At 37.4% G+C, this 12,052-nt stretch overlaps 1 pseudogene; it reads right to left on the bottom strand.

Moving 5' to 3' along the window:
- The window catches only part of LOC149210785 (GDP-mannose 3,5-epimerase 2-like), a 69,635-nt pseudogene extending 61,190 nt beyond the window's left edge, over positions 1-8,445 (bottom strand).
- Positions 8,446-12,052: the final 3,607 nt, after the last annotated feature.

The raw sequence follows: 12,052 nt of genomic DNA on the forward strand, positions 1-12,052 counted from the left end.
GGTGGGTCTTCGATCAAACATTAGAGTGTATGGAATCATGATTAGCATTTCTTTCGTTCACATCATGAGTTTCCTTTACAACCTTTTCACCATTAGTAAGTATTTCTTGTAGAAAATGTGTCAAATTTGTCTTCAAATCTGTCATGTCTGTCCTCAAATCTACCATGTCTCTCATCAAATCTGTCTTTGAATCATCCATCTTAGCTTCCATGCCCTTTATCTTAGATTCCACGCCATTTATCTTAGCTTCTGTTAGCTTCTGTGAGCGTGACATTTGTTGCACTTGTTCTTGTAATTTTGATATATCATGTAGCATTTCTTCCTCTTCTTCATGAGTCATGCTAGAGCTTTCAGGTTCCTTACTAGATGTTTTCATTTTCTTTCCTTGAGGCATCAGTCACCAATAATAATTCTTTACTATGCCCTTTGAATTCCTTCAAACCAATCTTACGCAAAAATTTAAAAAAAACTACACACCTTTTTTCACTTTGTAGAAGTCTGATATTGAATATGATGTATCTATGTAATTTCATATCCTCCAATTCTGAAATTGCGACTTGTAGTAGCCTTCTGTGTCCTCTTTCCAATGCTACAAGTCTGACCCAAATTGGATTCTCCAAGGAAGAGTTATGCGAAATCTCCCACAGTGACTTGATTATAGACTAGTTCAGTAGAGCAAACTTATACGACGTGCCACAAGTCACTGTTTCGACCTTTGGATCTGCAAAATTCATACAACAAACTACATTCCGTCCTCTTTCTACACCTTCTTATGAAATTTCAATCCAATCCCTAGAGAGAAAGTTATGACGATTCTCCCCAGGTCACCTGTTTGGAATGTAATTCAGAAGTCTGCAAAAAGATCGACTTCCGCAGATCATATCTCCGCAAATATAGCGCGAAAACCTCCAAAATTCGGACCTGAGGTTCAGCAAGATTTTTTCTCAAATGGTTTTTTTTTGTAGCTTCTGAAACATCGCAGAAAAATTTTTATAGTGAAAATTCCATGATGACTTGTTTGGAGCAGCGAAACCCTAGAATCCAAAGCTCTGATACCAAATGTTATGAAACTAGCTCAAGAAAAGATAGAAAACATAGATCAACGCCTTAGAATTCAGCCTTTCCAAGGGGGAAACCTCCTTTACATTACATAAATGAATAATTCTTGGATGATTCAAATGACAAAACCTCCTTTCTATATATAGGAGTCTAAGGAGTCACAATATAATCCAACCGACCTAACAATAATAATATAAAGCCACAAAAATAACAATAGAGGGATTCTATGGGGCACAGTAATAACAATATGGGGGAAATAGGGGCACAAAAATATTACTAAGGGGTATAACTACAATAGTAATGGGGTAATCACTAGTATTATAGGGACCCAACACCAACCAGATTGGATAAACGAAGCAAGGGAGGAATGGAAGAATGACGAAGAAGTGTGGGCACTTATTCGAAAGTTACAACAAGACTCCAGTACGTTTGATACATTTAGGTAGAAAAATGATTCGTTATGGTACAAAGATCGCTTATACCTCACAATTCCCAACTAAAACAAAAGATTCTTATGGAATTGCACACTTCTCCCTTAGGAGGGCACTCAGGATTTTTAAAAACTTACCACAGGGTTAAGAAGGAATTTTTTTGGGAGGGCCTTAAATCAGATATTCAAAAGTTTGTGGCAGAATGTTTGGTTTGCCAACAAAATAAAGATGAAATAGTTAATACACCGGGTCTATTACAACCTTTATCCATTCCAAGCCGACGTTGGGAGGAGGTTTCAATGGATTTTATCACAGGTTTACCAAAGTCTGAGGGAAAGAGTGTCATCATGGTGGTAGTTGACAGACTTACCAAGAATGCACACTTTTGTGCATTATCACATCCATTTAAAGCTAGTACAATTTCTACTGCAATTATGGAAACAATTCAAAAGCTACTTGGAAACCCAAAGATTATTGTAAGTGACAGAGATCCCATTTTCAATGGAAATTTTTGGACAGAATTATTTTCTTGTCTTGGTACTCAGTTAGCTCATAGCTCATCTTATCATCCCCAATATGATGGGAAAACTGAGATAGTAAACAAATGTTTGGAAGGATATCTTCATTGATTTGTATCTGATAAATAGACACAATGGGTCAAATGGTTGCCTCTGGCTGAATGGTGGTATAAAAATTCCTTCCATACAGCAACAAAAATGACCCCATTTATGGCACTTTATGGATATCAGCCACCATCCATCACATCATATTTAAGAGAAAATTCTAAGGTTCAAGCAGTGGAACATCACATCGAACATCAACAACAAGTCTTCCAACTCTTAAAGGATAACTTCGTGTTGGCACAGAATAGAATGAAACAACAGGCAGATCAACATCACAACGAAAGAAGTTTTGATGTAGGTGATTAGGTATTCCTACGGCTATAACCATATAAGCAAATGTCCCTCAAGCAAGCTAAGAAGGATAATAAATTATCACCAAAGTATTATGGTCCGTACAAGGTGTTGCAAAAGATTGGTACTATGGCATACAAATTGGAGCTTCCTACAGCTTCTCAATTGCACCCAGTTTTCCATGTCTCATGTTTATAGAAGGTTATAGGCGATAAGCTCCCAGTTCAAACAATATTTCTAGAACTTGACGAGGAAGGAAAAATTATATTGAAACCAGAAGCAGTCACAAAAACAAGAACTTGACAGTTATGAAATCGATCAATTTCAGAGTATCTTATCAAGTGGAAGAACTTATCCGCTGAAGATTCCACATGGGAGGATGAGAATTTTATATAGAAGCATCCAGAACTACTCAAGCATTGAGGCCAACACTTTTTTGAAGGAGAGGGGCATGTTGGGTCCCTATAATACTAGTGATTACCCCATTACTATTGTAGTTGTATCCCTTATCAATATTGTTGTGCCCCTATTGTCCCCATATTTTTATTATTATGCCCCATAGAACCCCTCTATTGTTATTTTTGTGGCTTTATATTATTATTTTTAGGTCGGCTGGGTTATATTGTGACTCCTTAGACTCCTATATATAGAAAGGAGGTTTTCTCATTTGAATCATTCAAGAATTGTTCATTTATGTAATGTAAAGGAGGTTGCCCCCTTGAGGAGGCTGAATTCTAAGGCGTTGATCTATCTTTTCTATCTTTTCTTGAGCTGGTTTCATAACACAGCCCACATATGGATGAACACCAGCAGCATGGAGAGCCTAGCTCAGACTTTGGGTTGGTTGAGATCCACCACTCTGCTACAAATATGGATTCATTTCAAGCCCGCTCCCTTGGACACATAGAAGCTTCAGTCTCCTTGTAGTCCATCACGACCCAACTAAATAACATGCAACTCAACATTGATACATTGAGGGAGCAGAGGTACGAGGATATAAATGACTTGCTTGCTTGCATCAATGACCTCCAACATATGGAGAATAAGACCCTAAAATCTGTGGAAGGTATTTGGAGTTAGCAACAACGCACAAATGACCATCTTCATGTCCTGCAGATTTGGGTAGAACACAATGATTACCATATGCATGAACGTGTTTCTCTCTTTGTTGTACCTCCTGTGTCTCCTCCCAATCCCCCTCCTTAATGTGTAATTCAGAGACATGTAATTTTTCTCTTTTTTTGCCAGCAATAACCAAAGACACCAGCTATCTTTGCTTCTCTTCAAGCTTCTTACTGTTCAAAGCAAGGCTTGTGCTAGTTCTGAATCCCATGACACTGTATTTTTTTGTAGTGGTGGTTATTTTTTTGACAGTTATGTTTTTGACTGAACATATATCTGTATATATATATATATATATATATATATATATATATATATATATATATATATATATATATATATATATATATATATATATATATATATATATATATATGCCTTAATGATTAACATATAAACCCTTGCTAATGGCATACATGGCTCCTCAATGCAAAAGAAAATAAAGACATTGAAGCCCACATGTGAATCCTAGATGGATCCACCACACAAATGACATTGTAGGGTTTTTGTCTCGGGATCAAGCTAGAAGTGGCTACAATGAGTTCTCAACAAACTCACAATAACATAGACAAACTCAGGATGATCCAAATACCTAGCTCCTATCCCCTTTAATAGGCTTGAGGAACTCTCTAGAAACCTTATCTTATTATTTTCCCTCAAAAAATGAAAGAAAATACTATGGGCATATCCCATGGGAAAATATCATGGTAAATACCATGGGTAGATTCCATCCATTTTAACCACACTAACAAAAGGGAATATTACAAGTCCTCCCACCCAAATATTGCTTACCTTCAAGCAATCCACTTCTATCGACAACAAAAGAATTTGTATAATGATACCTAGATCCCATACAAACTAGTGTGTTATTCCATGCCTCCATGCTAAATGAACCTGATTGGGTCTTTTGATACATGGATCCCAAACAATCCTTCGGCCTATCTTTCCATCAATAGATTCACCTAGATCCCAATGCCTCCTAAGTCGTGGGACCTGTGGGTTATCATACCATCTCATCCCTCCATCACTACTCGCACCTAATGGCCCAAGCTACAATATGCCCTTGTCTAAGGGTATCCTCCTAGGAATTGTCCCATAGATAGAGTTCCAACTCATAATCTCTCACCAATCCATCCTGTGGGAAGGATCTAATGCAGTAATTCCTGCACATGGAATAAGTCTACTATGCTAATGTTTCTTTATGCTCAAGTCATGTTGCTCCACACGGTCACCCAACATGATCCATTTGGAGAAATATGCCCTACTCTCCCCAATGTATAAAGGCGGGTTGGTAGTACTGCAAGCCTTATATATGTACTCTTGTAGAGGGTTGCTCTGGAACTCTCAACCATACTCCTTGTGCTTCCTTTTGAGGGACTTGATTCATTCCTCAATGCTAGACAACATGGCCATTTATTCGACACTTACACCTATGAGCTTCTCAATTTTCCTATTCTCCTATAAGACATTGTCTCAGACTATCCAGACACTCTCCTTCAACATGATAAAATCTGCCTTGAAATACATGATCTTTTCCCGAAAGTCGTCTATTGGAAATTATGGTGTCCTGCTCAATTCCTCTGTATCTGTCTGCACCACATGCCCAACTATCATAGATCCAAATTCAACCTTTGACCGACTCTCCAGAAATGACACCATCCTTCTCCACTTGTGGGGACAATCTGTTGTTCACCCTCTTTGGTTGTCAAACATGGATGTATAGGTAGATTGTTATCTACAACTAATTCCCTATAATTTTTATGGATTTCCTCCTAGATATTTATGGACTCAATTGTGTAAGAGTTTACCACATCGTTACGAGTAATTACCTCCTTCCTTCCCAATGTAGTTTTTCAAGCTAACTAATTATCATCCGTTTGTCCTACAAGTATCTTTGAAAAACATTGTGTTGCTTCTCACCATCTATACTTGACTACTCAGATCCTTCATGAGTGCTCTTCTGAAAAATTATGAACCCAACTATAGATGAATCCCCATGATCTGAAGGAGTCTCCAACTGTTCTACCCTTGTTGCCTCCTTATCACCTAGACATGAATGGTTAAGTTCCCAAGGTCCATTGTAGATAAAACAAAGTCATCTCCTTCTTAGATCATTTTTGCTAGAGGTTTTGCTACCTTTGTTCTTGCTTCCTCCATCCATCATTTTAAGATCCTTCTTCATCAACATCGTTTTGAGAAATTTTATGTTTTTCCTGACCAACCTCTCCACTAGATCATATGCATCTCATGATACAATTAGTTCCTTCCTCCAAATGTTCAAAAGTTTGGATCTTAGTATCTCGCAGAAGTCGACATCTCCTTCTAAGCTCAAGGACACAATCTTTTGCATACTTGTTTTGACACAGTCTAAATCAAGTGATGTAATGTCAATGTAAAAGTTTTGAAATACCTGAAATATTAAGTCATCAGATTCCAGATTCAACGCAAATGTGCCAAAACTAAACTCTTCCATGAGTTCTAATAATGCGCTTCTCTTGAAGAGTAGGAAGCATGTTTTTGTTCAACCCTTGAAGGGATTCTACTATCAGCTGAAATATCTCCCTCATGATATCATTATGTAAGGTAATAGTAGTGATGTTAAAGCTATGATCATGGTGAGACGAGAAGCAACTTTGAGCCTTACCTCCACAAAAGGATGTTCCAAAAGTCTAGGTTTTATCAACACAAGCATGGACGGCTTGAGAGCCCCACCAAGTTTCTTCCCTTCGGGTTGCCTTACCTTGAAGAGACGTGTATAATTCCTCTCGTTTATGAAGGTCTATGACAGAATTTTCTCGTTGCAATTCAGAAACAAGAGTGAAGAGCTTAGCTCCTCTTCCCCATCCTTCACTTCCCATGAGTGCTTTCACTGTAGAATGACATGGACTCTTTCCAAGAATGGTTTGCTCATTTGACCATTATTTTGGTATAACGTGGTATTTCTATGTAAAGGACCATATATTCTCACTAGTTCATCAAGACGTTTTTGGATGTTTCCAAGGTTTATTCAAGATGACCCATCTTCACATAGCAAGGCAAGGAAATATATAGGAATATACTCTGCCTTCTCAAATTTCGGCCTTGCTAAATCTTCACTCGAAAAATTAAAAAAAAATGTTTTTGTATTTATCTTTTTACAAAATAACTATACCTATATTAAATTAGTTATACTATATACGACTCTATACATACAAGATTCCAAAGACAACAAAATTATCACCATCTTGTTCACATATTATCATAGCTCCAAAAATCTAGTGCCATGACTTATTAAGCTATGTCATCAACATGGACCAAATTACTTCCACCTTTAAACCGCCTTTTGGCTAGCCCCAGACTCGAAACCAAATTACTTCCACCTTTAAATTGCCTTCTCGCTAGCCCCAGACTCGAGACCATATTACTCCCACCTTTAAACTCCCTTCTTGCTAGCCTCAAACTCGAGACCAAAAATTTCATATCAACCCTAGCAAAACTCTCCATAAAATTTCATATCAGCCATAGCAAAACTCTCCATGATTTTGTTTTGGAAGCCATCACAGACTGGGAACAAGCTCTGTCGCATTTTCCATCAATTGTTAGTGCAACCAGCTCAGTCAAAATTACAACATCATATTGGATTCCAGGTTTCCAAAAGAACGCCACCCCAAACACACTAAACGTTGAAAAAAACAAATTACTTTGTACTCTTCCATATTCATGCACAAAATTCTTTGCATCACACTCTACTGCTTCCACATTCCACATTTGATTCCTCCTCAAATTCAATTTTGATGAGAAATCTAGATGAACTAATATGAACCTTCCATCATTTGTACGTTTGGAATGACCTTTTCCTCACATCATTGCATTGTAATATTAAAGCAATAGAACTAATAAAAGAAATGGAACGCAAGTGAGAAACATTAGAAACTAATCTAACCTGATCAACATAATGTTTGTTTGAGTGATAAAACCAAAACCACGAATCTGATTTCCTGACTAAAAATAAAACATGGAAATGAATAATTTTGACAGATAGAATTGAATTCAACGAATACAACTATAACAAAAGTTTCCAACAAGATATCACCATCTCAAAGAGTTGAGATTGTAGGAGAGAATTTAAAATGGATTGAAGTTCTATCGATAGGTCAATTTATGATTCTCTCACGCCTTTCCATGTTGGTCCAGGCAACTATACACACTGATAGTCTCCTCTACATGTAGCTTGTTCACAGACATACTTCTTCAATACCGATTTTTCACTGCTCAACACCGATTTTCCAACCCACATATTGGAAACATGTTTGATATAGAATATCCGACAGAGCGTGCTCAAAATAATGGGTTGTCCAACATAGGATCCTCCAACCGTGACTCAGAGTAATCTGTAGTTTCACAGCCTTTTGTATTTCCTATGGCTTCACGACCTTCGATAAGATTCAGAAATTCTTTGAGCACATATAGATAACCCAATGCATACACTTTCTTTGACTTACAACGGCTCACTACTATAATCAACCAATATAATTATCAAGCACACCAGATCGAACGGCTCAGTTCTATGCTGCATCTAGTCCGCTTACATCAAGTAAAGGGATCAACCTTAATTTGGCCTCAATCACCTCTAGTCGTTTGGTCTCACCGCCTTTCAGCTTCAACCTAATTGTTGTATGGTTGCTCGGACCATGCACTTGAACTAATGTATCGTCATGCATATGGTGTGCATTCCCTTTGTCTGAAGCTCCCTGATCCTGGCATTTTGTTCTGACTGGTTTCTTGGCCCTTTGAGGCCTACACGAAGTCCCCCACAACTTCTTGATTTCTGATGCCTGCACAAAGTCTCCCCACGACTTACAATTATTATTTTTGATTTCACAATCCTTCCCATCTGCTTGTTCCTCAAGACTGGGCAATGGACGCTTAACTGGTCCCATGGTTGCGAACCACACCTTGAAACAAGAATGTGATATCGATTAGGGGGTCAACTTCCAAATTTTATGCTTATATAATGCCCTACAATAGTGATATGTAGGATACCAAATAGCAGAGAATCCTGACTTCTGATTTGATACCCATGACAACCAAGACTGGCGCTCATTAATATATTAATGAAATGAGATCACCCTAGAGCTGTTAAGGGCTCAACTTATGATGAAGATTTAGATCTCGGCCTCTTAAACTTGAAGGGACAAATTTTGTACAACAGACCCAGACCCAATCTTAAAACACTTCAATAAATAATTTGGAAAAAAAAAAATGTTATCCCTTTCTACTGGATACAAAATAATAACCCTCGAACCAATGCAATTTTCTTTTTCCTTTCAATTAGCTGAAAAACAAAACTAATTTTCTTTTTCCTTTCAATGAGCTGAAAAACAAAACCAACTAGCGTGATACTCAGAAATGTAAATGGCCATTAGGGTGAGAATAATTCCCATCGATGTGCAACTCTCATACTATTGTAAGATCTCAAACCTTAATTTTTTTAACAAATATAGCACATTTAGTTTTCTGATTAAAATTAAATTTTCAACTGGAACAATGACATAAAGGGATCTAAAAATGTAGCCACTTTATTTAATTAATAACTACAAATAATATATGCGAGATTAACATAGAAACCCTTTCCAATGGCATTCAAGGTTGCTCAATGCACAAGAAAACAAAGACATTGAAGCCCACTCGTGAATCCTCGATGGAACCACCACATAAATGACAATGCAGGGTTTTCGTCCCGGGATCAAGCTAGAATTGGCCACTACAAGTTATCAACAAACACACAATAAGATAGACAAACTCATGATGATCCAAATGCCTCATTGCTATCCCCTTCAATACGATTAAGGGACTCTAGAAACCATATTTTATTACTTTCCCTCGAAAAATGAAAGCAAATACTATGGGAAAATACCATGGGCAGTTTCTGCCAATTTTGACCACATCAAGAAAAGAGAATATTACATAGGAGATGGAGTCCATCATCTAGTGCTTTACCAGCTCAACATCAAATGCTCAATGGCTCATTTTCCCACTGAAGTATGCACACGCCTCACATACTCAAAGAAAGATATTGGATATAAGGCACAATCAAACAAATGATTCACCATATCACATGAAACTAGGTACTAGGTCATTGACAATGAATTAGGAATAGGGGAATGTGACCTAGCCCAAGTTAGCCATTTCCTACCTCTCAACATCCAACATTCTATTCTTCTTGATGTAATTTTCTCTTGTGCTCTCTTCTTTTCCTACACTTTTGTGCTCCTCTACTCGTTGAGTTCTCCTCCTCTCCTCATCTCCTGCTCAACTCTATTTTTCTATTGTCTAATGTTTCTCTCCACATAGTGGAATGATTAGTGAACATTTTTGTGCCTCTTCTTCTCATCATTTCACTTCTTAATTGTTTGATGGTGGGGCATGTTACCACAAGATCTTACCTACTCGTTCACTTATGTAATTGTCAATGATGAGATATGCTAACCCTTTCTTATTCCCAATGATATCCAATAATCACCTATCAAATAGCTAACCCTCACGTGTTTAAGCAACCTCAACATTCTATCACCTGGAATGGTTTGTGGTTATTCACACAAGACAAGATGATAGACAGAATTTAGGAACCAAACAAGCTTTCGATAAAGATAGGTGAGGAAGAAAGTTTCCTCCTCAAGCCAAGGATCTGTAAGGATGACCAACCTTTAGTTGTTAATTAAATAATAATAATATGTTAAATCATAGGCCTAACCAGTCATGATCCTCCCATGTTGGCATTACAACCAAAATCATTATCAACATAAATACGGGTAGCATATGGGCATTATATGACCTCACACTTTTCAATTCATATAAGTTTTTCTTTTCACACCTTCAATTAACATTAGTTTTTTTAATGATTTAGAAAATTGGTCGATTGTAGGTTCTTAGCTTGAGCCCCTGGTCACATTGGCTAGAGGGTATTGTAACCAATACCTTAATAATAAAAGGGGATAGGTTTAGAGTTCCTTAACCATACTATCCTTTATTCATCGAAGGTAGTCACTACTTTTTCCATTGGCTAGTTAACATAATTAATTTTTTAATGTGTGTTTCACAAACACCGAAGATTGGTGGAAAGTATGCCCAAAAAACTTATCTAGGAATATTAATCCCAAGGGATCACTTCCCACCATCTCATTAGTAGAGCCTAACCCCAAGTGCGTCAATGCAAATTTACCTCGTGACCTCCCATTAGCATGGTTACTTAAACACAAGAACTTGACAAATTTAGCTAACTCTTAGGGCTAAAATAACTATTAATTAATACAATCTTTTTCCATTTCCATTAGTTGAATATTTTCAATTAATAAGGTAAATATAAAAGGACCATTTCTTATTTATTTTAGAGGCATGATGTTTTGGAGTTGTTATCTAATGTGCCCAGTTAAAAGAATGTTAATTGATGGACATGTGTCTTCCAGTTGACATTTTTCAACTAGACCAGTTGAACATAAAAAGTTTGTTTCTTGGTTCTTCCTGATCCAGGGTTACCCCCACTTACGCCCACAGTAAGCATATAAAAATGCATCCACTTATTAGTCCTATGTATTTGACTCACAAAGGAGTCAAATCTACAACCTCTAATGGTTAAGGCCCTCTTTTAGCAATAGTTCCTTTTATCGGAAGTCACTCACCCTACCAAAACCTCCTATTGGGACTTTTCAACAACCCTCAAGCCTTTGTTTATGACTCTATTAAAGTCATTCGTTAAATCCTTCTTATCGGGACTTTAAACCCTTTCCTAACCTTTATAAAACCTTCATTGACTCGTAACCCACACATTAAAATTTCACTTTATAAACCTTGTTTATATATGCTTAACACTTGAAACCGTTTATCGGCACTTTATTTCAATTATTCATAGAAATATACCCAAACATGTATAAAATTACCCTTTTCTGCTTTATTAAAGCTTTTGCACAGTTCTCGAGGCATTCTCTTTATCGTTGATCGCAATTGGAGCTTCTTGCGGTCACATTAACACAAATCTATTCCCAATATACGATAGCCTTCTGGAACTCAAATATTTATATAGTTGCACCTCAATACTTTACCAGGCCCACCTTATCGCATTTCCTCTGAATTCTGCTTTACAAAGGAAATACATGAAACGCTGCTACCAAAGCTTAAGACCGGAACTCAAATAGTATTGAGTCTGCCTCTATAAGCTATCAGGAACGTGACTTCAACCACTGCCGAAGCGCTCCTCCTTCCTTCCGCCAATCTCTGATTAAATCAATCGCTGTCATCTATTTCCTTACCGGACCCAACGGTTTACCTTGTTTTTGGATTGATAACACGCATGGGATTTAACCGCCTGACAGGTGGTTTTCCCTTCCTCCCTTGTGCTACGTGTTCTCCTCTGAATGGGATCGAAGCTCGAACCTCAATACCACTTACTGTTTCTTTTCCACCTGAAATACCACCTAAGGCTTGTGAAACCACCCTTTCGCTTACTTAACTCATGTGCTCTTTCACATGCAATGGTCGTCGATCTACTCC

Source organism: Pinus tabuliformis, chromosome 1_2 (assembly GCF_031772625.1).
Source record: "Pinus tabuliformis cultivar Carrire ecotype Pingquan chromosome 1_2, CPIR1, whole genome shotgun sequence".
Lineage (NCBI taxonomy): Eukaryota > Viridiplantae > Streptophyta > Pinopsida > Pinales > Pinaceae > Pinus > Pinus tabuliformis.